Here is a 26135-nt window from a genome sequence, read left to right as displayed (position 1 = left end):
CAAAGCGGAGTATTGAGCACTATAGGATCACGTTGAGCTGCCTGGACAACAGGAATTTCTCTCGTTCCTCTGCACAGAAACTGCATACAAGTACTGATTAAAACTATTTTGTTGTTGTACTTTAGAATAATTGTGCAACTTTGGCTGTCAGTGTCCAAGTAGTACGCCGTGATCGTATAGTGGTTAGTACTCTGCGTTGTGGCTGCAGCAACCTCGGTTCGAATCCGAGTCACGGCAGTATGGATAAAGCAATGGGCTTGGCATTTTATTCAGTCATTGAAGTCTTGCTTTATTAACAACATTTTAACCATATCAGATAAAAGGGATATGAAATATCAATCAACCAATGGGAGTACAGAATTAGTAATGCTTGAACATGTCGGCTTTTTTTTGTTCAAGATCCTTCAGTTTTTGTTTGTAAGGCCCAATGCTGTGACTGCATTGAAAAAGCCGCTTAATGTAGCCACAAAGCGGAGTATTGAGCACTATAGGATCACGTTGAGCTGCCTGGACAACAGGAATTTCTCTCGTTCCTCTGCACAGAAACTGCATACAAGTACTAATTAAAACTATTTTGTTGTTGTACTTTAGAATAATTGTGCAACTTTGGCTGTCAGTGTCCAAGTAGTACGCCGTGATCGTATAGTGGTTAGTACTCTGCGTTGTGGCCGCAGCAACCTCGGTTCGAATCCGAGTCATGGCAGTGTGGATAAAGCAATGGGCTTGGCATTTTATTCAGTCATTGAAGTCTTGCTTTATTAACAACATTTCAACCATATCAGATAAAAGGGATATGAAATATCAATCAACCAATGGGAATACAGAATTAGTAATGCTTGAACATGTCGGCTTTTTTTTGTTGAAGTTCCTTCAGTTTTTGTTTGTAAGACCCAATGCTGTGACTCCAATGAAAAAGCCGGGTAATGTAGCCACAAAGTGGAGCATTGAGCAATGTAGGATCACGTTGAGCTGCCTGGACAACAGGAAATTCTCTAGTTCCTCTGCACAGAAACTGCACACAAGTACTAATTAAAACTATTTTGTTGTTGTACTTTAGAATAATTGTGGGGCATTGGCTGTCAGCGTCCAAGTATTACGCTGTGATCGTCTCGTGGTTAGTACTCTACGTTGTGGCCACAGCAACCTTGGTTTGAATATGCGTCACGGCAGTGCGGAGAAAGAAATGAGACGGCAATGGGCCTGGCATTTTATTCAGTCATTGAAGTCTTGCTTTATGAACAACATTTCAACCATATCAGATAAAAGGGATATGAAATATCAATCAACCAATGGGAGTACAGAATTGGTAATGCTTGAACATGTCGGCTTTTTTTTGTTCAAGATCCTTCAGTTTTTGTTTGTAAGACCCAATGCTGTGACTCCAATGAAAAAGCCGGGTAATGTAGCCACAAAGTGGAGTATTGAGCAATATAGGATCACGTTAAGCTGCCTGGACAACAGGAAATTCTCTAGTTCCTCTGCACAGAAACTGAATACAAGTACTAATTAAAACTATTTTGTTGTTGTACTTTAGAATAATTGTGGGGCATTGGCTGTCAGCGTCCAAGTATTACGCTGTGATCGTCTCGTGGTTCGTACTCCACGTTGTGGCCACTGCAACCTTTGTTCGAATATGCGTCACGGCAGTGCGGATAAAGAAATGAGACGGCAATGGGCCTGGCATTTTATTCAGTCATTGAAGTCTTGCTTTATGAACAACATTTCAACCATATCAGATAAAAGGGATATGAAATATCAATCAACCAATGGGAGTACAGAATTGGTAATGCTTGATCATGTCGGCTTTTTTTTGTTCAAGATCCTTCAGTTTTTGTTTGCAAGGCCCAATGCTGTGACTGCATTGAAAAAGCCGGTTAATGTAGCCACAAAGCGGAGTATTGAGCACTATAGGATCACGTTGAACTGCCTGGACAACAGGAATTTCTCTCGTTCCTCTGCACAGAAACTGCACACAAGTACTAATTAAAACTATTTTGTTGTTGTACTTTAGAATAATTGTGCGACTTTGGCTGTTAGTGTCCAAGTAGTACGCCGTGATCGTATAGTGGTTAGTACTCTGCGTTGTGGCTGCAGCAACCTCGGTTCGAATCCGAGTCACGGCAGTGTGGATAAAGCAATGGGCTTGGCATTTTATTCAGTCATTGAAGTCTTGCTTTATGAACAACATTTCAACCATATCAGATAAAAGGGATGTGAAATATCAATCAACCAATGGGAGTACAGAATTGGTAATGCTTGAACATGTCGGCTCTTTTTTGTTCAAGATCCTTCAGTTTTTGTTTGTAAGGCCCAATGCTGTGACTGCATTGAAAAAGCCGGTTAATGTAGCCACAAAGCGGAGTATTGAGCACGATAGGATCACGTTGAGCTGCCTGGACAACAGAAATTTCTCTTGTTCCTCTGCACAGAAACTGAATACAAGTTCTAATTAAAAGTATTTTGTTGTTGTACTTTAGAATAATTGTGCGACTTTGGCTGTCAGTGTCCAAGTAGTACGCCGTGATCGTATAGTGGTTAGTACTCTGCGTTGTGGCCGCAGCAACCTCGGTTCGAATCCGAGTCACGGCAGTGTGGATGAAGCAATGGGCTTGGCATTTTATTCAGTCATTGAAGTCTTGCTTTATTAACAACATTTCAACCATATCAGATAAAAGGGATATGAAATATCAATCAACCAATGGGAGTACCCAATTCGTAATGCTTGAACATGTCGGCTTTTTTTTGTTCAAGATCCTTCAGTTTTTGTTTGTAAGGCCCAATGCTGTGACTGCATTGAAAAAGCCGGTTAATGTAGCCACAAAGCGGAGTATTGAGCACTATAGGATCACGTTGAGCTGCCTGGACAACAGGAATTTCTCTCGTTCCTCTGCACAGAAACTGCATACAAGTACTGATTAAAACTATTTTGTTGTTGTACTTTAGAATAATTGTGCAACTTTGGCTGTCAGTGTCCAAGTAGTACGCCGTGATCGTATAGTGGTTAGTACTCTGCGTTGTGGCTGCAGCAACCTCGGTTCGAATCCGAGTCACGGCAGTATGGATAAAGCAATGGGCTTGGCATTTTATTCAGTCATTGAAGTCTTGCTTTATTAACAACATTTTAACCATATCAGATAAAAGGGATATGAAATATCAATCAACCAATGGGAGTACAGAATTAGTAATGCTTGAACATGTCGGCTTTTTTTTGTTCAAGATCCTTCAGTTTTTGTTTGTAAGGCCCAATGCTGTGACTGCATTGAAAAAGCCGGTTAATGTAGCCACAAAGCGGAGTATTGAGCACGATAGGATCACGTTGAGCTGCCTGGACAACAGGAATTTCTCTCGTTCCTCTGCACAGAAACTGCATACAAGTACTAATTAAAACTATTTAGTTGTTGTACTTTAGAATAATTGTGCGACTTTGGTTGTCAGTGTCCAAGTAGTACGCCGTGATCGTATAGTGGTTAGTACTCTGCGTTGTGGCCGCAGCAACCTCGGTTCGAATCCGAGTCATGGCAGTGTGGATAAAGCAATGGGCTTGGCATTTTATTCAGTCATTGAAGTCTTGCTTTATGAACAACATTTCAACCATATCAGATAAAAGGGATATGAAATATCAATCAACCAATGGGAGTACAGAATTGGTAATGCTTGAACATGTCGGCTTTTTTTTGTTCAAGATCCTTCAGTTTTTGTTTGTAAGGCCCAATGCTGTGACTGCATTGAAAAAGCCGCTTAATGTAGCCACAAAGCGGAGTATTGAGCACTATAGGATCACGTTGAGCTGCCTGGACAACAGGAATTTCTCTCGTTCCTCTGCACAGAAACTGCATACAAGTACTAATTAAAACTATTTTGTTGTTGTACTTTAGAATAATTGTGCAACTTTGGCTGTCAGTGTCCAAGTAGTACGCCGTGATCGTATAGTGGTTAGTACTCTGCGTTGTGGCCGCAGCAACCTCGGTTCGAATCCGAGTCATGGCAGTGTGGATAAAGCAATGGGCTTGGCATTTTATTCAGTCATTGAAGTCTTGCTTTATTAACAACATTTCAACCATATCAGATAAAAGGGATATGAAATATCAATCAACCAATGGGAATACAGAATTAGTAATGCTTGAACATGTCGGCTTTTTTTTGTTGAAGTTCCTTCAGTTTTTGTTTGTAAGACCCAATGCTGTGACTCCAATGAAAAAGCCGGGTAATGTAGCCACAAAGTGGAGCATTGAGCAATGTAGGATCACGTTGAGCTGCCTGGACAACAGGAAATTCTCTAGTTCCTCTGCACAGAAACTGCACACAAGTACTAATTAAAACTATTTTGTTGTTGTACTTTAGAATAATTGTGGGGCATTGGCTGTCAGCGTCCAAGTATTACGCTGTGATCGTCTCGTGGTTAGTACTCTACGTTGTGGCCACAGCAACCTTGGTTTGAATATGCGTCACGGCAGTGCGGAGAAAGAAATGAGACGGCAATGGGCCTGGCATTTTATTCAGTCATTGAAGTCTTGCTTTATGAACAACATTTCAACCATATCAGATAAAAGGGATATGAAATATCAATCAACCAATGGGAGTACAGAATTGGTAATGCTTGAACATGTCGGCTTTTTTTTGTTCAAGATCCTTCAGTTTTTGTTTGTAAGACCCAATGCTGTGACTCCAATGAAAAAGCCGGGTAATGTAGCCACAAAGTGGAGTATTGAGCAATATAGGATCACGTTAAGCTGCCTGGACAACAGGAAATTCTCTAGTTCCTCTGCACAGAAACTGAATACAAGTACTAATTAAAACTATTTTGTTGTTGTACTTTAGAATAATTGTGGGGCATTGGCTGTCAGCGTCCAAGTATTACGCTGTGATCGTCTCGTGGTTCGTACTCCACGTTGTGGCCACTGCAACCTTTGTTCGAATATGCGTCACGGCAGTGCGGATAAAGAAATGAGACGGCAATGGGCCTGGCATTTTATTCAGTCATTGAAGTCTTGCTTTATGAACAACATTTCAACCATATCAGATAAAAGGGATATGAAATATCAATCAACCAATGGGAGTACAGAATTGGTAATGCTTGATCATGTCGGCTTTTTTTTGTTCAAGATCCTTCAGTTTTTGTTTGCAAGGCCCAATGCTGTGACTGCATTGAAAAAGCCGGTTAATGTAGCCACAAAGCGGAGTATTGAGCACTATAGGATCACGTTGAACTGCCTGGACAACAGGAATTTCTCTCGTTCCTCTGCACAGAAACTGCACACAAGTACTAATTAAAACTATTTTGTTGTTGTACTTTAGAATAATTGTGCGACTTTGGCTGTTAGTGTCCAAGTAGTACGCCGTGATCGTATAGTGGTTAGTACTCTGCGTTGTGGCTGCAGCAACCTCGGTTCGAATCCGAGTCACGGCAGTGTGGATAAAGCAATGGGCTTGGCATTTTATTCAGTCATTGAAGTCTTGCTTTATGAACAACATTTCAACCATATCAGATAAAAGGGATGTGAAATATCAATCAACCAATGGGAGTACAGAATTAGTAATGCTTGAACATGTCGGCTTTTTTTTGTTGAAGTTCCTTCAGTTTTTGTTTGTAAGGCCCAATGCTGTGACTCCAATGAAAAAGCCGGGTAATGTAGCCACAAAGTGGAGTATTGAGCAAAATAGGATCACGTTGAGCTGCCTGGACAACAGGAAATTCTCTAGTTCCTCTGCACAGAAACTGCACACAAGTACTAATTAAAACTATTTTGTTGCTGTACTTTAGAATAATTGTGGGGCATTGGCTGTCAGCGTCCAAGTATTACGCTGTGATCGTCTCGTGGTTAGTTCTCTACGTTGTGGCCACAGCAGCCTTTGTTCGAATATGCGTCACGGCAGTGCGGATAAAGAAATGAGACGGCAATGGGCCTGGCATTTTATTCAGTCATTGAAGTCTTGCTTTATGAACAACATTTCAACCATATCAGATAAAAGGGATATGAAATATCAATCAACCAATGGGAGTACAGAATTGGTAATGCTTGATCATGTCGGCTTTTTTTATGTTCAAGATCCTTCAGTTTTTGTTTGTAAGGCCCAATGCTGTGACTGCATTGAAAAAGCCGGTTAATGTAGCCACAAAGCGGAGTATTGAGCACTATAGGATCACGTTGAACTGCCTGGACAACAGGAATTTCTCTCGTTCCTCTGCACAGAAACTGCACACAAGTACTAATTAAAACTATTTTTTTGTTGTACTTTAGAATAATTGTGCGACTTTGGCTGTCAGTGTCCAAGTAGTACGCCGTGATCGTATAGTGGTTAGTACTCTGCGTTGTGGCTGCAGCAACCTCGGTTCGAATCCGAGTCACGGCAGTGTGGTTAAAGCAATGGGCTTGGCATTTTATCCAGTCATTGAAGTCTTGCTTTATTAACAACATTTCAACCATATCAGATAAAAGGGATATGAAATATCAATCAACCAATGGGAGTGCAGAATTAGTAATGCTTGAACATGTCGGCTTTTTTTTGTTAAAGTTCCTTCAGTTTTTGTTTGTAAGGCCCAATGCTGTGACTCCAATGAAAAAGCCGGGTAATGTAGCCACAAAGTGGAGTATTGAGCAATATAGGATCACGTTAAGCTGCCTGGACAACAGGAAATTCTCTCGTCCCTCTGCACAGAAACTGCATACAAGTACTAATTAAAACTATTTTGTTGTTGTACTTTAGAATAATTGTGGGGCATTGGCTGTCAGCGTCCAAGTATTACGCTGTGATCGTCTTGTGGTTCGTACTCTACGTTGTGGCCACAGCAACCTTTGTTCGAATATGCGTCACGGCAGTGCGGATAAAGAAATGAGACGGCAATGGGCCTGGCATTTTATTCAGTCATTGAAGTCTTGCTTTATGAACAACATTTCAACCATATCAGATAAAAGGGATATGAAATATCAATCAACCAATGGGAGTACAGAATTGGTAATGCTTGAACATGTCGGCTTTTTTTTGTTCAAGATCCTTCAGTTTTTGTTTGTAAGGTCCAATGCTGTGACTGCATTGAAAAAGCCGGTTAATGTAGCCACAAAGCGGAGTATTGAGCACTATAGGATCACGTTGAGCTGCCTGGACAACAGGAATTTCTCTCGTTCCTCTGCACAGAAACTGCATACAAGTACTAATTAAAACTATTTTGTTGTTGTATTTTAGAATAATTGTGAGACTTTGGCTGTCAGTGTCCAAGTAGTACGCCGTGATCGTATAGTGGTTCGTACTCTGCGTTGTGGCTGCAGCAATCTTGGTTCGAATCTGAGTCACGGCAGTGTGGTTAAAGCAATGGGTTTGGCATTTTATCCAGTCATTGAAATCTTGCTTTTTGAACAACATTTCAACCATATCAGATAAAAGGGATATGAAATATCAATCAACCAATGGGAGTACAGAATTAGTAATGCTTGAACATGTCGGCTTTTTTTTGTTGAAGTTCCTTCAGTTTTTGTTTGTAAGGCCCAATGCTGTGACTCCAATGAAAAAGCCGGGCAATGTAGCCACAAAGTGGAGTATTGAGCAAAATAGGATCACGTTGAGCTGCCTGGACAACAGGAAATTCTCTAGTTCCTCTGCACAGAAACTGCACACAAGTACTAATTAAAACTATTTTGTTGTTGTACTTTAGAATAATTGTGCGACTTTGGCTGTCAGTGTCCAAGTAGTACGCCGTGATCGTATAGTGGTTAGTACTCTGCGTTGTGGCCGCAGCAACCTCGGTTCGAATCCGAGTCATGGCAGTGTGGATGAAGCAATAGGCTTGGCATTTTATTCAGTCATTGAAGTCTTGCTTTATTAACAACATTTCAACCATATCAGATAAAAGGGATATGAAATATCAATCAACCAATGGGAGTACCCAATTCGTAATGCTTGAACATGTCGGCTTTTTTTTGTTCAAGATCCTTCAGTTTTTGTTTGTAAGGCCCAATGCTGTGACTGCATTGAAAAAGCCGGTTAATGTAGCCACAAAGCGGAGTATTGAGCACTATAGGATCACGTTGAGCTGCCTGGACAACAGGAATTTCTCTCGTTCCTCTGCACAGAAACTGCATACAAGTACTGATTAAAACTATTTTGTTGTTGTACTTTAGAATAATTGTGCAACTTTGGCTGTCAGTGTCCAAGTAGTACGCCGTGATCGTATAGTGGTTAGTACTCTGCGTTGTGGCTGCAGCAACCTCGGTTCGAATCCGAGTCACGGCAGTATGGATAAAGCAATGGGCTTGGCATTTTATTCAGTCATTGAAGTCTTGCTTTATTAACAACATTTTAACCATATCAGATAAAAGGGATATGAAATATCAATCAACCAATGGGAGTACAGAATTAGTAATGCTTGAACATGTCGGCTTTTTTTTGTTCAAGATCCTTCAGTTTTTGTTTGTAAGGCCCAATGCTGTGACTGCATTGAAAAAGCCGGTTAATGTAGCCACAAAGCGGAGTATTGAGCACGATAGGATCACGTTGAGCTGCCTGGACAACAGGAATTTCTCTCGTTCCTCTGCACAGAAACTGCATACAAGTACTAATTAAAACTATTTTGTTGTTGTACTTTAGAATAATTGTGCGACTTTGGCTGTCAGTGTCCAAGTAGTACGCCGTGATCGTATAGTGGTTAGTACTCTGCGTTGTGGCCGCAGTAACCTCGGTTCGAATCCGAGTCACGGCAGTGTGGAAAAAGCAATGGGCTTGGCATTTTATCCAGTCATTGAAGTCTTGCTTTATTAACAACATTTCAACCATATCAGATAAAAGGGATATGAAATATCAATCAACCAATGGGAGTACAGAATTGGTAATGCTTGAACATGTCGGCTTTTTTTTGTTCAAGATCCTTCAGTTTTTGTTTGTAAGGCCCAATGCTGTGACTGCATTGAAAAAGCCGGTTAATGTAGCCACAAAGCGGAGTATTGAGCACTATAGGATCACGTTGAACTGCCTGGACAACAGGAATTTCTCTCGTTCCTCTGCACAGAAACTGCACACAAGTACTAATTAAAACTATTTTTTTGTTGTACTTTAGAATAATTGTGCAACTTTGGCTGTCAGTGTCCAAGTAGTACGCCGTGATCGTATAGTGGTTAGTACTCTGCGTTGTGGCTGCAGCAACCTCGGTTCGAATCCGAGTCACGGCAGTGTGGTTAAAGCAATGGGCTTGGCATTTTATCCAGTCATTGAAGTCTTGCTTTATTAACAACATTTCAACCATATCAGATAAAAGGGATATGAAATATCAATCAACCAATGGGAGTGCAGAATTAGTAATGCTTGAACATGTCGGCTTTTTTTTGTTAAAGTTCCTTCAGTTTTTGTTTGTAAGGCCCAATGCTGTGACTCCAATGAAAAAGCCGGGTAATGTAGCCACAAAGTGGAGTATTGAGCAATATAGGATCACGTTAAGCTGCCTGGACAACAGGAAATTCTCTCGTCCCTCTGCACAGAAACTGCATACAAGTACTAATTAAAACTATTTTGTTGTTGTACTTTAGAATAATTGTGGGGCATTGGCTGTCAGCGTCCAAGTATTACGCTGTGATCGTCTTGTGGTACGTACTCTACGTTGTGGCCACAGCAACCTTTGTTCGAATATGCGTCACGGCAGTGCGGATAAAGAAATGAGACGGCAATGGGCCTGGCATTTTATTCAGTCATTGAAGTCTTGCTTTATGAACAACATTTCAACCATATCAGATAAAAGGGATATGAAATATCAATCAACCAATGGGAGTACAGAATTGGTAATGCTTGAACATGTCGGCTTTTTTTTGTTCAAGATCCTTCAGTTTTTGTTTGTAAGGCCCAATGCTGTGACTGCATTGAAAAAGCCGGTTAATGTAGCCACAAAGCGGAGTATTGAGCACTATAGGATCACGTTGAACTGCCTGGACAACAGGAATTTCTCTCGTTCCTCTGCACAGAAACTGCACACAAGTACTAATTAAAACTATTTTTTTGTTGTACTTTAGAATAATTGTGCAACTTTGGCTGTCAGTGTCCAAGTAGTACGCCGTGATCGTATAGTGGTTAGTACTCTGCGTTGTGGCTGCAGCAACCTCGGTTCGAATCCGAGTCACGGCAGTGTGGTTAAAGCAATGGGCTTGGCATTTTATCCAGTCATTGAAGTCTTGCTTTATTAACAACATTTCAACCATATCAGATAAAAGGGATATGAAATATCAATCAACCAATGGGAGTACAGAATTGGTAATGCTTGAACATGTCGGCTTTTTTTTGTTCAAGATCCTTCAGTTTTTGTTTGTAAGGCCCAATGCTGTGACTGCATTGAAAAAGCCGGTTAATGTAGCCACAAAGTGGAGTATTGAGCAATATAGGATCACGTTAAGCTGCCTGGACAACAGGAAATTCTCTCGTCCCTCTGCACAGAAACTGCATACAAGTACTAATTAAAACTATTTTGTTGTTGTACTTTAGAATAATTGTGGGGCATTGGCTGTCAGCGTCCAAGTATTACGCTGTGATCGTCTTGTGGTTCGTACTCTACGTTGTGGCCACAGCAACCTTTGTTCGAATATGCGTCACGGCAGTGCGGATAAAGAAATGAGACGGCAATGGGCCTGGCATTTTATTCAGTCATTGAAGTCTTGCTTTATGAACAACATTTCAACCATATCAGATAAAAGGGATATGAAATATCAATCAACCAATGGGAGTACAGAATTGGTAATGCTTGATCATGTCGGCTTTTTTTATGTTCAAGATCCTTCAGTTTTTGTTTGTAAGGCCCAATGCTGTGACTGCATTGAAAAAGCCGGTTAATGTAGCCACAAAGCGGAGTATTGAGCACTATAGGATCACGTTGAACTGCCTGGACAACAGGAATTTCTCTCGTTCCTCTGCACAGAAACTGCACACAAGTACTAATTAAAACTATTTTTTTGTTGTACTTTAGAATAATTGTGCAACTTTGGCTGTCAGTGTCCAAGTAGTACGCCGTGATCGTATAGTGGTTAGTACTCTGCGTTGTGGCTGCAGCAACCTCGGTTCGAATCCGAGTCACGGCAGTGTGGTTAAAGCAATGGGCTTGGCATTTTATCCAGTCATTGAAGTCTTGCTTTATTAACAACATTTCAACCATATCAGATAAAAGGGATATGAAATATCAATCAACCAATGGGAGTACAGAATTGGTAATGCTTGAACATGTCGGCTTTTTTTTGTTCAAGATCCTTCAGTTTTTGTTTGTAAGGCCCAATGCTGTGACTGCATTGAAAAAGCCGGTTAATGTAGCCACAAAGTGGAGTATTGAGCAATATAGGATCACGTTAAGCTGCCTGGACAACAGGAAATTCTCTCGTCCCTCTGCACAGAAACTGCATACAAGTACTAATTAAAACTATTTTGTTGTTGTACTTTAGAATAATTGTGGGGCATTGGCTGTCAGCGTCCAAGTATTACGCTGTGATCGTCTTGTGGTTCGTACTCTACGTTGTGGCCACAGCAACCTTTGTTCGAATATGCGTCACGGCAGTGCGGATAAAGAAATGAGACGGCAATGGGCCTGGCATTTTATTCAGTCATTGAAGTCTTGCTTTATGAACAACATTTCAACCATATCAGATAAAAGGGATATGAAATATCAATCAACCAATGGGAGTACAGAATTGGTAATGCTTGATCATGTCGGCTTTTTTTATGTTCAAGATCCTTCAGTTTTTGTTTGTAAGGCCCAATGCTGTGACTGCATTGAAAAAGCCGGTTAATGTAGCCACAAAGCGGAGTATTGAGCACTATAGGATCACGTTGAACTGCCTGGACAACAGGAATTTCTCTCGTTCCTCTGCACAGAAACTGCACACAAGTACTAATTAAAACTATTTTTTTGTTGTACTTTAGAATAATTGTGCGACTTTGGATGTCAGTGTCCAAGTAGTACGCCGTGATCGTATAGTGGTTAGTATTCTGCGTTGTGGCTGCAGCAACCTCGGTTCGAATCCGAGTCACGGCAGTGTGGTTAAAGCAATGGGCTTGGCATTTTATCCAGTCATTGAAGTCTTGCTTTATTAACAACATTTCAACCATATCAGATAAAAGGGATATGAAATATCAATCAACCAATGGGAGTGCAGAATTAGTAATGCTTGAACATGTCGGCTTTTTTTTGTTAAAGTTCCTTCAGTTTTTGTTTGTAAGGCCCAATGCTGTGACTCCAATGAAAAAGCCGGGTAATGTAGCCACAAAGTGGAGTATTGAGCAATATAGGATCACGTTAAGCTGCCTGGACAACAGGAAATTCTCTCGTCCCTCTGCACAGAAACTGCATACAAGTACTAATTAAAACTATTTTGTTGTTGCACTTTAGAATAATTGTGGGGCATTGGCTGTCAGCGTCCAAGTATTACGCTGTGATCGTCTTGTGGTTCGTACTCTACGTTGTGGCCACAGCAACCTTTGTTCGAATATGCGTCACGGCAGTGCGGATAAAGAAATGAGACGGCAATGGGCCTGGCATTTTATTCAGTCATTGAAGTCTTGCTTTATGAACAACATTTCAACCATATCAGATAAAAGGGATATGAAATATCAATCAACCAATGGGAGAACAGAATTGGTAATGCTTGAACATGTCGGCTTTTTTTTGTTGAAGTTCCTTCAGTTTTTGTTTGTAAGGCCCAATGCTGTGACTCCAATGAAAAAGCCAGGCAATGTAGCCACAAAGTGGAGTATTGAGCAAAATAGGATCACGTTGAGCTGCCTGGACAACAGGAATTTCTCTCGTTCCTCTGCACAGAAACTGCATACAAGTACTGATTAAAACTATTTTGTTGTTGTACTTTAGAATAATTGTGCAACTTTGGCTGTCAGTGTCCAAGTAGTACGCCGTGATCGTATAGTGGTTAGTACTCTGCGTTGTGGCCGCAGCAACCTCGGTTCGAATCCGAGTCACGGCAGTGTGGATGAAGCAATGGGCTTGGCATTTTATTCAGTCATTGAAGTCTTGCTTTATTAACAACATTTCAACCATATCAGATAAAAGGGATATGAAATATCAATCAACCAATGGGAGTGCAGAATTAGTAATGCTTGAACATGTCGGCTTTTTTTTGTTAAAGTTCCTTCAGTTTTTGTTTGTAAGGCCCAATGCTGTGACTCCAATGAAAAAGCCGGGTAATGTAGCCACAAAGTGGAGTATTGAGCAATATAGGATCACGTTAAGCTGCCTGGACAACAGGAAATTCTCTCGTCCCTCTGCACAGAAACTGCATACAAGTACTAATTAAAACTATTTTGTTGTTGTACTTTAGAATAATTGTGGGGCATTGGCTGTCAGCGTCCAAGTATTACGCTGTGATCGTCTTGTGGTTCGTACTCTACGTTGTGGCCACAGCAACCTTTGTTCGAATATGCGTCACGGCAGTGCGGATAAAGAAATGAGACGGCAATGGGCCTGGCATTTTATTCAGTCATTGAAGTCTTGCTTTATGAACAACATTTCAACCATATCAGATAAAAGGGATATGAAATATCAATCAACCAATGGGAGTACAGAATTGGTAATGCTTGAACATGTCGGCTTTTTTTTGTTCAAGATCCTTCAGTTTTTGTTTGTAAGGCCCAATGCTGTGACTGCATTGAAAAAGCCGGTTAATGTAGCCACAAAGCGGAGTATTCAGCACTATAGGATCACGTTGAACTGCCTGGACAACAGGAATTTCTCTCGTTCCTCTGCACAGAAACTGCACACAAGTACTAATTAAAACTATTTTTTTGTTGTACTTTAGAATAATTGTGCGACTTTGGCTGTCAGTGTCCAAGTAGTACGCCGTGATCGTATAGTGGTTAGTACTCTGCGTTGTGGCTGCAGCAACCTCGGTTCGAATCCGAGTCACGGCAGTGTGGTTAAAGCAATGGGCTTGGCATTTTATCCAGTCATTGAAGTCTTGCTTTATTAACAACATTTCAACCATATCAGATAAAAGGGATATGAAATATCAATCAACCAATGGGAGTGCAGAATTAGTAATGCTTGAACATGTCGGCTTTTTTTTGTTAAAGTTCCTTCAGTTTTTGTTTGTAAGGCCCAATGCTGTGACTCCAATGAAAAAGCCGGGTAATGTAGCCACAAAGTGGAGTATTGAGCAATATAGGATCACGTTAAGCTGCCTGGACAACAGGAAATTCTCTCGTCCCTCTGCACAGAAACTGCATACAAGTACTAATTAAAACTATTTTGTTGTTGCACTTTAGAATAATTGTGGGGCATTGGCTGTCAGCGTCCAAGTATTACGCTGTGATCGTCTTGTGGTTCGTACTCTACGTTGTGGCCACAGCAACCTTTGTTCGAATATGCGTCACGGCAGTGCGGATAAAGAAATGAGACGGCAATGGGCCTGGCATTTTATTCAGTCATTGAAGTCTTGCTTTATGAACAACATTTCAACCATATCAGATAAAAGGGATATGAAATATCAATCAACCAATGGGAGTACAGAATTGGTAATGCTTGAACATGTCGGCTTTTTTTTGTTCAAGATCCTTCAGTTTTTGTTTGTAAGGCCCAATGCTGTGACTGCATTGAAAAAGCCGGTTAATGTAGCCACAAAGCGGAGTATTGAGCACTATAGGATCACGTTGAGCTGCCTGGACAACAGGAATTTCTCTCGTTCCTCTGCACAGAAACTGCATACAAGTACTAATTAAAACTATTTTGTTGTTGTATTTTAGAATAATTGTGCGACTTTGGCTGTCAGTGTCCAAGTAGTACGCCGTGATCGTATAGTGGTTCGTACTCTGCGTTGTGGCTGCAGCAATCTTGGTTCGAATCTGAGTCACGGCAGTGTGGTTAAAGCAATGGGTTTGGCATTTTATCCAGTCATTGAAATCTTGCTTTTTGAACAACATTTCAACCATATCAGATAAAAGGGATATGAAATATCAATCAACCAATGGGAGTACAGAATTAGTAATGCTTGAACATGTCGGCTTTTTTTTGTTGAAGTTCCTTCAGTTTTTGTTTGTAAGGCCCAATGCTGTGACTCCAATGAAAAAGCCGGGCAATGTAGCCACAAAGTGGAGTATTGAGCAAAATAGGATCACGTTGAGCTGCCTGGACAACAGGAAATTCTCTAGTTCCTCTGCACAGAAACTGCACACAAGTACTAATTAAAACTATTTTGTTGTTGTACTTTAGAATAATTGTGCGACTTTGGCTGTCAGTGTCCAAGTAGTACGCCGTGATCGTATAGTGGTTAGTACTCTGCGTTGTGGCCGCAGCAACCTCGGTTCGAATCCGAGTCATGGCAGTGTGGATGAAGCAATAGGCTTGGCATTTTATTCAGTCATTGAAGTCTTGCTTTATTAACAACATTTCAACCATATCAGATAAAAGGGATATGAAATATCAATCAACCAATGGGAGTACCCAATTCGTAATGCTTGAACATGTCGGCTTTTTTTTGTTCAAGATCCTTCAGTTTTTGTTTGTAAGGCCCAATGCTGTGACTGCATTGAAAAAGCCGGTTAATGTAGCCACAAAGCGGAGTATTGAGCACTATAGGATCACGTTGAGCTGCCTGGACAACAGGAATTTCTCTCGTTCCTCTGCACAGAAACTGCATACAAGTACTGATTAAAACTATTTTGTTGTTGTACTTTAGAATAATTGTGCAACTTTGGCTGTCAGTGTCCAAGTAGTACGCCGTGATCGTATAGTGGTTAGTACTCTGCGTTGTGGCTGCAGCAACCTCGGTTCGAATCCGAGTCACGGCAGTATGGATAAAGCAATGGGCTTGGCATTTTATTCAGTCATTGAAGTCTTGCTTTATTAACAACATTTTAACCATATCAGATAAAAGGGATATGAAATATCAATCAACCAATGGGAGTACAGAATTAGTAATGCTTGAACATGTCGGCTTTTTTTTGTTCAAGATCCTTCAGTTTTTGTTTGTAAGGCCCAATGCTGTGACTGCATTGAAAAAGCCGGTTAATGTAGCCACAAAGCGGAGTATTGAGCACGATAGGATCACGTTGAGCTGCCTGCACAACAGGAATTTCTCTCGTTCCTCTGCACAGAAACTGCATACAAGTACTAATTAAAACTATTTTGTTGTTGTACTTTAGAATAATTGTGCGACTTTGGCTGTCAGTGTCCAAGTAGTACGCCGTGATCGTATAGTGGTTAGCACTCTGCGTTGTGGCCGCAGTAACCTCGGTTCGAATCCGAGTCACGGCAGTGTGGAAAAAGCAATGGGCTTGGCATTTTATCCAGTCATTGAAGTCTTGCTTTATTAACAACATTTCAACCATATCAGATAAAAGGGATATGAAATATCAATCAACCAATGGGAGTACAGAATTGGTAATGCTTGAACATGTCGGCTTTTTTTTGTTCAAGATCCTTCAGTTTTTGTTTGTAAGGCCCAATGCTGTGACTGCATTGAAAAAGCCGGTTAATGTAGCCACAAAGCGGAGTATTGAGCACTATAGGATCACGTTGAACTGCCTGGACAACAGGAATTTCTCTCGTTCCTCTGCACAGAAACTGCAGACAAGTACTAATTAAAACTATTTTTTTGTTGTACTTTAGAATAATTGTGCAACTTTGGCTGTCAGTGTCCAAGTAGTACGCCGTGATCGTATAGTGGTTAGTACTCTGCGTTGTGGCTGCAGCAACCTCGGTTCGAATCCGAGTCACGGCAGTGTGGTTAAAGCAATGGGCTTGGCATTTTATCCAGTCATTGAAGTCTTGCTTTATTAACAACATTTCAACCATATCAGATAAAAGGGATATGAAATATCAATCAACCAATGGGAGTGCAGAATTAGTAATGCTTGAACATGTCGGCTTTTTTTTGTTAAAGTTCCTTCAGTTTTTGTTTGTAAGGCCCAATGCTGTGACTCCAATGAAAAAGCCGGGTAATGTAGCCACAAAGTGGAGTATTGAGCAATATAGGATCACGTTAAGCTGCCTGGACAACAGGAAATTCTCTCGTCCCTCTGCACAGAAACTGCATACAAGTACTAATTAAAACTATTTTGTTGTTGTACTTTAGAATAATTGTGGGGCATTGGCTGTCAGCGTCCAAGTATTACGCTGTGATCGTCTCGTGGTTCGTACTCTACGTTGTGGCCACAGCAACCTTTGTTCGAATATGCGTCACGGCAGTGCGGATAAAGAAATGAGACGGCAATGGGCCTGGCATTTTATTCAGTCATTGAAGTCTTGCTTTATGAACAACATTTCAACCATATCAGATAAAAGGGATATGAAATATCAATCAACCAATGGGAGTACAGAATTGGTAATGCTTGAACATGTCGGCTTTTTTTTGTTCAAGATCCTTCAGTTTTTGTTTGTAAGGCCCAATGCTGTGACTGCATTGAAAAAGCCGGTTAATGTAGCCACAAAGCGGAGTATTGAGCACTATAGGATCACGTTGAACTGCCTGGACAACAGGAATTTCTCTCGTTCCTCTGCACAGAAACTGCACACAAGTACTAATTAAAACTATTTTTTTGTTGTACTTTAGAATAATTGTGCAACTTTGGCTGTCAGTGTCCAAGTAGTACGCCGTGATCGTATAGTGGTTAGTACTCTGCGTTGTGGCTGCAGCAACCTCGGTTCGAATCCGAGTCACGGCAGTGTGGTTAAAGCAATGGGCTTGGCATTTTATCCAGTCATTGAAGTCTTGCTTTATTAACAACATTTCAACCATATCAGATAAAAGGGATATGAAATATCAATCAACCAATGGGAGTACAGAATTGGTAATGCTTGAACATGTCGGCTTTTTTTTGTTCAAGATCCTTCAGTTTTTGTTTGTAAGGCCCAATGCTGTGACTGCATTGAAAAAGCCGGTTAATGTAGCCACAAAGTGGAGTATTGAGCAATATAGGATCACGTTAAGCTGCCTGGACAACAGGAAATTCTCTCGTCCCTCTGCACAGAAACTGCATACAAGTACTAATTAAAACTATTTTGTTGTTGTACTTTAGAATAATTGTGGGGCATTGGCTGTCAGCGTCCAAGTATTACGCTGTGATCGTCTTGTGGTTCGTACTCTACGTTGTGGCCACAGCAACCTTTGTTCGAATATGCGTCACGGCAGTGCGGATAAAGAAATGAGACGGCAATGGGCCTGGCATTTTATTCAGTCATTGAAGTCTTGCTTTATGAACAACATTTCAACCATATCAGATAAAAGGGATATGAAATATCAATCAACCAATGGGAGTACAGAATTGGTAATGCTTGATCATGTCGGCTTTTTTTATGTTCAAGATCCTTCAGTTTTTGTTTGTAAGGCCCAATGCTGTGACTGCATTGAAAAAGCCGGTTAATGTAGCCACAAAGCGGAGTATTGAGCACTATAGGATCACGTTGAACTGCCTGGACAACAGGAATTTCTCTCGTTCCTCTGCACAGAAACTGCACACAAGTACTAATTAAAACTATTTTTTTGTTGTACTTTAGAATAATTGTGCGACTTTGGCTGTCAGTGTCCAAGTAGTACGCCGTGATCGTATAGTGGTTAGTACTCTGCGTTGTGGCTGCAGCAACCTCGGTTCGAATCCGAGTCACGGCAGTGTGGTTAAAGCAATGGGCTTGGCATTTTATCCAGTCATTGAAGTCTTGCTTTATTAACAACATTTCAACCATATCAGATAAAAGGGATATGAAATATCAATCAACCAATGGGAGTGCAGAATTAGTAATGCTTTAACATGTCGGCTTTTTTTTGTTAAAGTTCCTTCAGTTTTTGTTTGTAAGGCCCAATGCTGTGACTCCAATGAAAAAGCCGGGTAATGTAGCCACAAAGTGGAGTATTGAGCAATATAGGATCACGTTAAGCTGCCTGGACAACAGGAAATTCTCTCGTCCCTCTGCACAGAAACTGCATACAAGTACTAATTAAAACTATTTTGTTGTTGCACTTTAGAATAATTGTGGGGCATTGGCTGTCAGCGTCCAAGTATTACGCTGTGATCGTCTTGTGGTTCGTACTCTACGTTGTGGCCACAGCAACCTTTGTTCGAATATGCGTCACGGCAGTGCGGATAAAGAAATGAGACGGCAATGGGCCTGGCATTTTATTCAGTCATTGAAGTCTTGCTTTATGAACAACATTTCAACCATATCAGATAAAAGGGATATGAAATATCAATCAACCAATGGGAGAACAGAATTGGTAATGCTTGAACATGTCGGCTTTTTTTTGTTGAAGTTCCTTCAGTTTTTGTTTGTAAGGCCCAATGCTGTGACTCCAATGAAAAAGCCAGGCAATGTAGCCACAAAGTGGAGTATTGAGCAAAATAGGATCACGTTGAGCTGCCTGGACAACAGGAATTTCTCTCGTTCCTCTGCACAGAAACTGCATACAAGTACTGATTAAAACTATTTTGTTGTTGTACTTTAGAATAATTGTGCAACTTTGGCTGTCAGTGTCCAAGTAGTACGCCGTGATCGTATAGTGGTTAGTACTCTGCGTTGTGGCCGCAGCAACCTCGGTTCGAATCCGAGTCACGGCAGTGTGGATGAAGCAATGGGCTTGGCATTTTATTCAGTCATTGAAGTCTTGCTTTATTAACAACATTTCAACCATATCAGATAAAAGGGATATGAAATATCAATCAACCAATGGGAGTACCCAATTCGTAATGCTTGAACATGTCGGCTTTTTTTTGTTCAAGATCCTTCAGTTTTTGTTTGTAAGGCCCAATGCTGTGACTGCATTGAAAAAGCCGGTTAATGTAGCCACAAAGCGGAGTATTGAGCACTATAGGATCACGTTGAGCTGCCTGGACAACAGGAATTTCTCTCGTTCCTCTGCACAGAAACTGCATACAAGTACTGATTAAAACTATTTTGTTGTTGTACTTTAGAATAATTATGCAACTTTGGCTGTCAGTGTCCAAGTAGTACGCCGTGATCGTATAGTGGTTAGTACTCTGCGTTGTGGCTGCAGCAACCTCGGATCGAATCCGAGTCACGGCAGTATGGATAAAGCAATGGGCTTGGCATTTTATTCAGTCATTGAAGTCTTGCTTTATTAACAACATTTTAACCATATCAGATAAAAGGGATATGAAATATCAATCAACCAATGGGAGTACAGAATTAGTAATGCTTGAACATGTCGGCTTTTTTTTGTTCAAGATCCTTCAGTTTTTGTTTGCAAGGCCCAATGCTGTGACTGCATTGAAAAAGCCGGTTAATGTAGCCACAAAGCGGAGTATTGAGCACGATAGGATCACGTTGAGCTGCCTGGACAACAGAAATTTCTCTCGTTCCTCTGCACAGAAACTGAATACAAGTACTAATTAAAACTATTTTGTTGTTGTACTTTAGAATAATTGTGGGGCATTGGCTGTTAGCGTCCAAGTATTACGCTGTGATCGTCTCGTGGTTAGTACTCTACGTTGTGGCCACAGCAACCTTGGTTCGAATATGCGTCACGGCAGTGCGGATAAAGAAATGAGACGGCAATGGGCCTGGCATTTTATTCAGTCATTGAAGTCTTGCTTTATTAACAACATTTCAACCATATCAGATAAAAGGGATATGAAATATCAATCAACCAATGGGAGTGCAGAATTAATCATGCTTGAACATGTCGGCTTTTTTTTGTTGAAGTTCCTTCAGTTTATGTTTGTAAGACCCAATGCTGTGACTCCAATGAAAAAGCCGGGTAATGTAGCCACAAAGTGGAGTATTGAGCAATATAGGATCACGTTAAGCTGCCTGGACAACAGGAAATTCTCTCGTCCCTCTGCACAGAAACTGCATACAAGTACTAATTAAAACTATTTTGTTGTTGTACTTTAGAATAATTGTGGGGCATTGGCTGTCAGCGTCCAAGTATTACGCTGTGATCGTCTTGTGGTTCGTACTCTACGTTGTGGCCACAGCAACCTTTGTTCGAATATGCGTCACGGCAGTGCGGATAAAGAAATGAGACGGCAATGGGCCTGGCATTTTATTCAGTCATTGAAGTCTTGCTTTATGAACAACATTTCAACCATATCAGATAAAAGGGATATGAAATATCAATCAACCAATGGGAGTACAGAATTGGTAATGCTTGATCATGTCGGCTTTTTTTATGTTCAAGATCCTTCAGTTTTTGTTTGTAAGGCCCAATGCGGAGTATTGAGCACTATAGGATCACGTTGAACTGCCTGGACAACAGGAATTTCTCTCGTTCCTCTGCACAGAAACTGCACACAAGTACTAATTAAAACTATTTTGTTGTTGTACTTTAGAATAATTGTGCGACTTTGGCTGTCAGTGTCCAAGTAGTACGCCGTGATCGTATAGTGGTTAGTACTCTGCGTTGTGGCTGCAGCAACCTCGGTTCGAATCCGAGTCACGGCAGTGTGGTTAAAGCAATGGGCTTGGCATTTTATCCAGTCATTGAAGTCTTGCTTTATTAACAACATTTCAACCATATCAGATAAAAGGGATATGAAATATCAATCAACCAATGGGAGTACAGAATTAGTAATGCTTGAACATGTCGGCTTTTTTTGTTGAAGTTCCTTCAGTTTTTGCTTGTAAGGCCCAATGTCGTGACTGCATTGAAAAAGCTGGGTAATGTAGCCACAAAGTGGAGTATTGAGCAATATAGGATCACGTTGAGCTGCCTGGACAACAGGAAATTCTCTCGTTCCTCTGCACAGAAAATCCAAACAAGTACTAATTAAAACTATTTTGTTGCTGTACTTTAGAATAATTGTGGGGCATTGGCTGTCAGCGTCCAAGTATTACGCTGTGATCGTCTCGTGGTTAGTACTCTACGTTGTGGCCACAGCAAACTTTGTTCGAATATGCGTCACGGCAGTGCGGATAAAGAAATGAGACGGCAATGGGCCTGGCATTTTATTCAGTCATTGAAGTCTTGCTTTATTAACAACATTTCAACCATATCAGATAAAAGGGATATGAAATATCAATCAACCAATGGGAGTGCAGAATTAATCATGCTTGAACATGTCGGCTTTTTTTTGTTCAAGATCCTTCAGTTTTTGTTTGTAAGGCCCAATGCTGTGACTGCATTGAAAAAGCCGGTTAATGTAGCCACAAAGCGGAGTATTGAGCACGATAGGATCACGTTGAGCTGCCTGGACAACAGAAATTTCTCTTGTTCCTCTGCACAGAAACTGCATACAAGTACTAATTAAAACTATTTTGTTGTTGTACTTTAGAATAATTGTGCAACTTTGGCTGTCAGTGTCCAAGTAGTACGCTGTGATCGTATAGTGGTTAGTACTCTGCGTTGTGGCCGCAGCAACCTCGGTTCGAATCCGAGTCACGGCAGTGTGGATAAAGCAATGGGCTTGGCATTTTATTCAGTCATTGAAGTCTTGCTTTATTAACAACATTTCAACCATATCAGATAAAAGGGATATGAAATATCAATCAACCAATGGGAGTACCCAATTCGTAATGCTTGAACATGTCGGCTTTTTTTTGTTCAAGATCCTTCAGTTTTTGTTTGTAAGGCCCATGCTGTGACTGCATTGAAAAAGCCGGTTAATGTAGCCACAAAGCGGAGTATTGAGCACTATAGGATCACGTTGAGCTGCCTGGACAACAGGAATTTCTCTCGTTCCTCTGCACAGAAACTGCATACAAGTACTGATTAAAACTATTTTGTTGTTGTACTTTAGAATAATTGTGCAACTTTGGCTGTCAGTGTCCAAGTAGTACGCCGTGATCGTATAGTGGTTAGTACTCTGCGTTGTGGCTGCAGCAACCTCGGTTCGAATCCGAGTCACGGCAGTATGGAGAAAGCAATGGGCTTGGCATTTTATTCAGTCATTGAAGTCTTGCTTTATTAACAACATTTTAACCATATCAGATAAAAGGGATATGAAATATCAATCAACCAATGGGAGTACAGAATTAGTAATGCTTGAACATGTCGGCTTTTTTTTGTTCAAGATCCTTCAGTTTTTGTTTGTAAGGCCCAATGCTGTGACTGCATTGAAAAAGCCGGTTAATGTAGCCACAAAGCGGAGTATTGAGCACGATAGGATCACGTTGAGCTGCCTGGACAACAGAAATTTCTCTTGTTCCTCTGCACAGAAACTGAATACAAGTACTAATTAAAACTATTTTGTTGTTGTACTTTAGAATAATTGTGCGACTTTGGCTGACAGTGTCCAAGTAGTAAGCCGTGATCGTAAAGTGGTTAGTACTCTGCATTGTGGCTGCAGCAACCCCGGTTCGAATCTGAGTCACGGCAGTGTGGATAAAGCAATGGGCTTGGCATTTTATTCAGTCATTGAAGTCTTGCTTTATTAACAACATTTCAACCATATCAGATAAAAGGGATATGAAATATCAATCAACCAATGGGAGTACAGAATTAGTAATGCTTGAACATGTCGGCTTTTTTTGTTGAAGTTCCTTCAGTTTTTGCTTGTAAGGCCCAATGTCGTGACTGCATTGAAAAAGCTGGGTAATGTAGCCACAAAGTGGAGTATTGAGCAATATAGGATCACGTTGAGCTGCCTGGACAACAGGAAATTCTCTCGTTCCTCTGCACAGAAAATCCAAACAAGTACTAATTAAAACTATTTTGTTGCTGTACTTTAGAATAATTGTGGGGCATTGGCTGTCAGCGTCCAAGTATTACGCTGTGATCGTCTCGTGGTTAGTACTCTACGTTGTGGCCACAGCAACCTTTGTTCGAATATGCGTCACGGCAGTGCGGATAAAGAAATGAGACGGCAATGGGCCTGGCATTTTATTCAGTCATTGAAGTCTTGCTTTATTAACAACATTTCAACCATATCAGATAAAAGGGATATGAAATATCAATCAACCAATGGGAGTGCAGAATTAATCATGCTTGAACATGTCGGCTTTTTTTTGTTCAAGATCCTTCAGTTTTTGTTTGTAAGGCCCAATGCTGTGACTCCAATGAAAAAGTCGGGTAATGTAGCCACAAAGTGGAGTATTGAGCAATATAGGATCACGTTGAGCTGCCTGGACAACAGGAAATTCTCTCGTTCCTCTGCACAGAAACTGCATACAAGTACTAATTAAAACTATTTTGTTGTTGTACTTTAGAATAATTGTGGGGCATTGGCTGTTAGCGTCCAAGTATTACGCTGTGATCGTCTCGTGGTTAGTACTCTACGTTGTGGCCACAGCAACCTTGGTTCGAATATGCGTCACGGCAGTGCGGATAAAGAAATGAGACGGCAATGGGCTTGGCATTTTATTCAGTCATTGAAGTCTTGCTTTATGAACAACATTTCAACCATATCAGATAAAAGGGATATGAAATATCAATCAACCAATGGGAGTACAGAATTGGTAATGCTTGAACATGTCGGCTTTTTTTTGTTCAAGATCCTTCAGTTTTTGTTTGTAAGGCCCAATGCTGTGACTGCATTGAAAAAGCCGGTTAATGTAGCCACAAAGCGGAGTATTGAGCACTATAGGATCACGTTGAGCTGCCTGGACAACAGGAATTTCTCTCGTTCCTCTGCACAGAAACTGCATACAAGTACGAATTAAAACTATTTTGTTGTTGTACTTTAGAATAATTGTGCAATTTTGGCTGTCAGTGTCCAAGTAGTACGCCGTGATCGTATTAGTGGTTAGTACTCTGCGTTGTGGCTGCAGCAACCTCGGTTCGAATCCGAGTCAAGGCAGTATGGATAAAGCAATGGGCTTGGCATTTTATTCAGTCATTGAAGTCTTGCTTTATTAACAACATTTCAACCATATCAGATAAAAGGGATATGAAATATCAATCAACCAATGGGAGTACAGAATTAGTAATGCTTGAACATGTCGGCTTTTTTTTGTTGAAGTTCCTTCAGTTTTTGTTTGCAAGACCCAATGCTGTGACTCCAATGAAAAAGCCGGGCAATGTAGCCACAAAGCGGAGTATTGAGCAATATAGGATCACGTTGAGCTGCCTGGACAACAGGAAATTCTCCAGTTCCTCTGCACATAAACTGCATACAAGTACTAATTAAAACTATTTTGTTGTTGTACTTTAGAATAATTGTGCGACTTCGGCTGTCAGTGTCCAAATAGTACGCCGTGATCGTATAGTGGTTAGTACTCTGCGTTGTGGCCGCAGCAACCTCGGTTCGAATCCGAGTCACGGCAGTGTGGATAAAGCAATGGGCTTGGCATTTTATTCAGTCATTGAAGTCTTGCTTTATGAACAACATTTCAACCATATCAGATAAAAGAGATGTGAAATATCAATCAACCAATGGGAGTACAGAATTGGTAATGCTTGAACATGTCGGCTTTTTTTTGTTCAAGATCCTTCAGTTTTTGTTTGTAAGGCCCAATGCTGTGACTGCATTGAAAAAGCCGGTTAATGTAGCCACAAAGCGGAGTATTGAGCACGATAGGATCACGTTGAGCTGCCTGGACAACAGAAATTTCTCTTGTTCCTCTGCACAGAAACTGAATACAAGTACTAATTAAAACTATTTTGTTGTTGTACTTTAGAATAATTGTGCAACTTTGGCTGTCAGTGTCCAAGTAGTACGCCGTGATCGTATAGTGGTTAGTACTCTGCGTTGTGGCCGCAGCAACCTCGGTTCGAATCCGAGTCACGGCAGTGTGGATAAAGCAATGGGCTTGGCATTTTATTCAGTCATTGAAGTCTTGCTTTATTAACAACATTTCAACCATATCAGATAAAAGGGATATGAAATATCAATCAACCAATGGGAATACAGAATTAGTAATGCTTGAACATGTCGGCTTTTTTTTGTTGAAGTTCCTTCAGTTTTTGTTTGTAAGACCCAATGCTGTGACTCCAATGAAAAAGCCGGGTAATGTAGCCACAAAGTGGAGTATTGAGCAATATAGGATCACGTTAAGCTGCCTGGACAACAGGAAATTCTCTCGTCCCTCTGCACAGAAACTGCATACAAGTACTAATTAAAACTATTTTGTTGTTGTACTTTAGAATAATTGTGGGGCATTGGCTGTCAGCGTCCAAGTATTACGCTGTGATCGTCTTGTGGTTCGTACTCTACGTTGTGGCCACAGCAACCTTTGTTCGAATATGCGTCACGGCAGTGCGGATAAAGAAATGAGACGGCAATGGGCCTGGCATTTTATTCAGTCATTGAAGTCTTGCTTTATGAACAACATTTCAACCATA

The 26135-nt window shown here is 40.8% G+C and overlaps 1 protein-coding gene and 29 non-coding genes across 30 annotated transcripts in view; all 30 read left to right on the top strand.

Moving 5' to 3' along the window:
- tex14 (testis expressed 14, intercellular bridge forming factor) overlaps positions 1 to 26135 on the top strand; it is a 270693-nt gene that overhangs the window by 75051 nt on the left and 169507 nt on the right. The window lies entirely within an intron of this gene.
- Positions 166 to 237, top strand: trnah-gug (transfer RNA histidin (anticodon GUG)). Its single transcript has one exon. It is a non-coding gene; the product is annotated as a tRNA-His (tRNA).
- trnah-gug (transfer RNA histidin (anticodon GUG)) lies at positions 632 to 703 on the top strand. Its single transcript has one exon. It is a non-coding gene; the product is annotated as a tRNA-His (tRNA).
- On the top strand, positions 2052 to 2123 carry trnah-gug (transfer RNA histidin (anticodon GUG)). Its single transcript has one exon. It is a non-coding gene; the product is annotated as a tRNA-His (tRNA).
- On the top strand, positions 2518 to 2589 carry trnah-gug (transfer RNA histidin (anticodon GUG)). Its single transcript has one exon. It is a non-coding gene; the product is annotated as a tRNA-His (tRNA).
- trnah-gug (transfer RNA histidin (anticodon GUG)) lies at positions 2984 to 3055 on the top strand. Its single transcript has one exon. It is a non-coding gene; the product is annotated as a tRNA-His (tRNA).
- On the top strand, positions 3450 to 3521 carry trnah-gug (transfer RNA histidin (anticodon GUG)). The gene has a single exon. It is a non-coding gene; the product is annotated as a tRNA-His (tRNA).
- Positions 3916 to 3987, top strand: trnah-gug (transfer RNA histidin (anticodon GUG)). Its single transcript has one exon. It is a non-coding gene; the product is annotated as a tRNA-His (tRNA).
- Positions 5336 to 5407, top strand: trnah-gug (transfer RNA histidin (anticodon GUG)). The gene has a single exon. It is a non-coding gene; the product is annotated as a tRNA-His (tRNA).
- trnah-gug (transfer RNA histidin (anticodon GUG)) lies at positions 6280 to 6351 on the top strand. Its single transcript has one exon. It is a non-coding gene; the product is annotated as a tRNA-His (tRNA).
- Positions 7689 to 7760, top strand: trnah-gug (transfer RNA histidin (anticodon GUG)). Its single transcript has one exon. It is a non-coding gene; the product is annotated as a tRNA-His (tRNA).
- trnah-gug (transfer RNA histidin (anticodon GUG)) lies at positions 8155 to 8226 on the top strand. The gene has a single exon. It is a non-coding gene; the product is annotated as a tRNA-His (tRNA).
- Positions 8621 to 8692, top strand: trnah-gug (transfer RNA histidin (anticodon GUG)). The gene has a single exon. It is a non-coding gene; the product is annotated as a tRNA-His (tRNA).
- trnah-gug (transfer RNA histidin (anticodon GUG)) lies at positions 9087 to 9158 on the top strand. Its single transcript has one exon. It is a non-coding gene; the product is annotated as a tRNA-His (tRNA).
- Positions 10030 to 10101, top strand: trnah-gug (transfer RNA histidin (anticodon GUG)). The gene has a single exon. It is a non-coding gene; the product is annotated as a tRNA-His (tRNA).
- On the top strand, positions 10974 to 11045 carry trnah-gug (transfer RNA histidin (anticodon GUG)). The gene has a single exon. It is a non-coding gene; the product is annotated as a tRNA-His (tRNA).
- On the top strand, positions 12861 to 12932 carry trnah-gug (transfer RNA histidin (anticodon GUG)). The gene has a single exon. It is a non-coding gene; the product is annotated as a tRNA-His (tRNA).
- trnah-gug (transfer RNA histidin (anticodon GUG)) lies at positions 13804 to 13875 on the top strand. The gene has a single exon. It is a non-coding gene; the product is annotated as a tRNA-His (tRNA).
- On the top strand, positions 15213 to 15284 carry trnah-gug (transfer RNA histidin (anticodon GUG)). The gene has a single exon. It is a non-coding gene; the product is annotated as a tRNA-His (tRNA).
- On the top strand, positions 15679 to 15750 carry trnah-gug (transfer RNA histidin (anticodon GUG)). The gene has a single exon. It is a non-coding gene; the product is annotated as a tRNA-His (tRNA).
- On the top strand, positions 16145 to 16216 carry trnah-gug (transfer RNA histidin (anticodon GUG)). Its single transcript has one exon. It is a non-coding gene; the product is annotated as a tRNA-His (tRNA).
- On the top strand, positions 16611 to 16682 carry trnah-gug (transfer RNA histidin (anticodon GUG)). The gene has a single exon. It is a non-coding gene; the product is annotated as a tRNA-His (tRNA).
- trnah-gug (transfer RNA histidin (anticodon GUG)) lies at positions 17554 to 17625 on the top strand. The gene has a single exon. It is a non-coding gene; the product is annotated as a tRNA-His (tRNA).
- On the top strand, positions 18498 to 18569 carry trnah-gug (transfer RNA histidin (anticodon GUG)). The gene has a single exon. It is a non-coding gene; the product is annotated as a tRNA-His (tRNA).
- On the top strand, positions 19441 to 19512 carry trnah-gug (transfer RNA histidin (anticodon GUG)). The gene has a single exon. It is a non-coding gene; the product is annotated as a tRNA-His (tRNA).
- On the top strand, positions 21287 to 21358 carry trnah-gug (transfer RNA histidin (anticodon GUG)). Its single transcript has one exon. It is a non-coding gene; the product is annotated as a tRNA-His (tRNA).
- trnah-gug (transfer RNA histidin (anticodon GUG)) lies at positions 22229 to 22300 on the top strand. Its single transcript has one exon. It is a non-coding gene; the product is annotated as a tRNA-His (tRNA).
- trnah-gug (transfer RNA histidin (anticodon GUG)) lies at positions 22694 to 22765 on the top strand. Its single transcript has one exon. It is a non-coding gene; the product is annotated as a tRNA-His (tRNA).
- Positions 25046 to 25117, top strand: trnah-gug (transfer RNA histidin (anticodon GUG)). The gene has a single exon. It is a non-coding gene; the product is annotated as a tRNA-His (tRNA).
- trnah-gug (transfer RNA histidin (anticodon GUG)) lies at positions 25512 to 25583 on the top strand. The gene has a single exon. It is a non-coding gene; the product is annotated as a tRNA-His (tRNA).

Source organism: Pristiophorus japonicus, chromosome 16, assembly GCF_044704955.1.
Source record: "Pristiophorus japonicus isolate sPriJap1 chromosome 16, sPriJap1.hap1, whole genome shotgun sequence".
Classification (NCBI taxonomy): Eukaryota; Metazoa; Chordata; class Chondrichthyes; family Pristiophoridae; genus Pristiophorus; species Pristiophorus japonicus.
The sequence above is the reverse complement of the archived record's forward strand: the minus strand, read 5'-3'. Positions and strand labels throughout refer to the sequence as shown.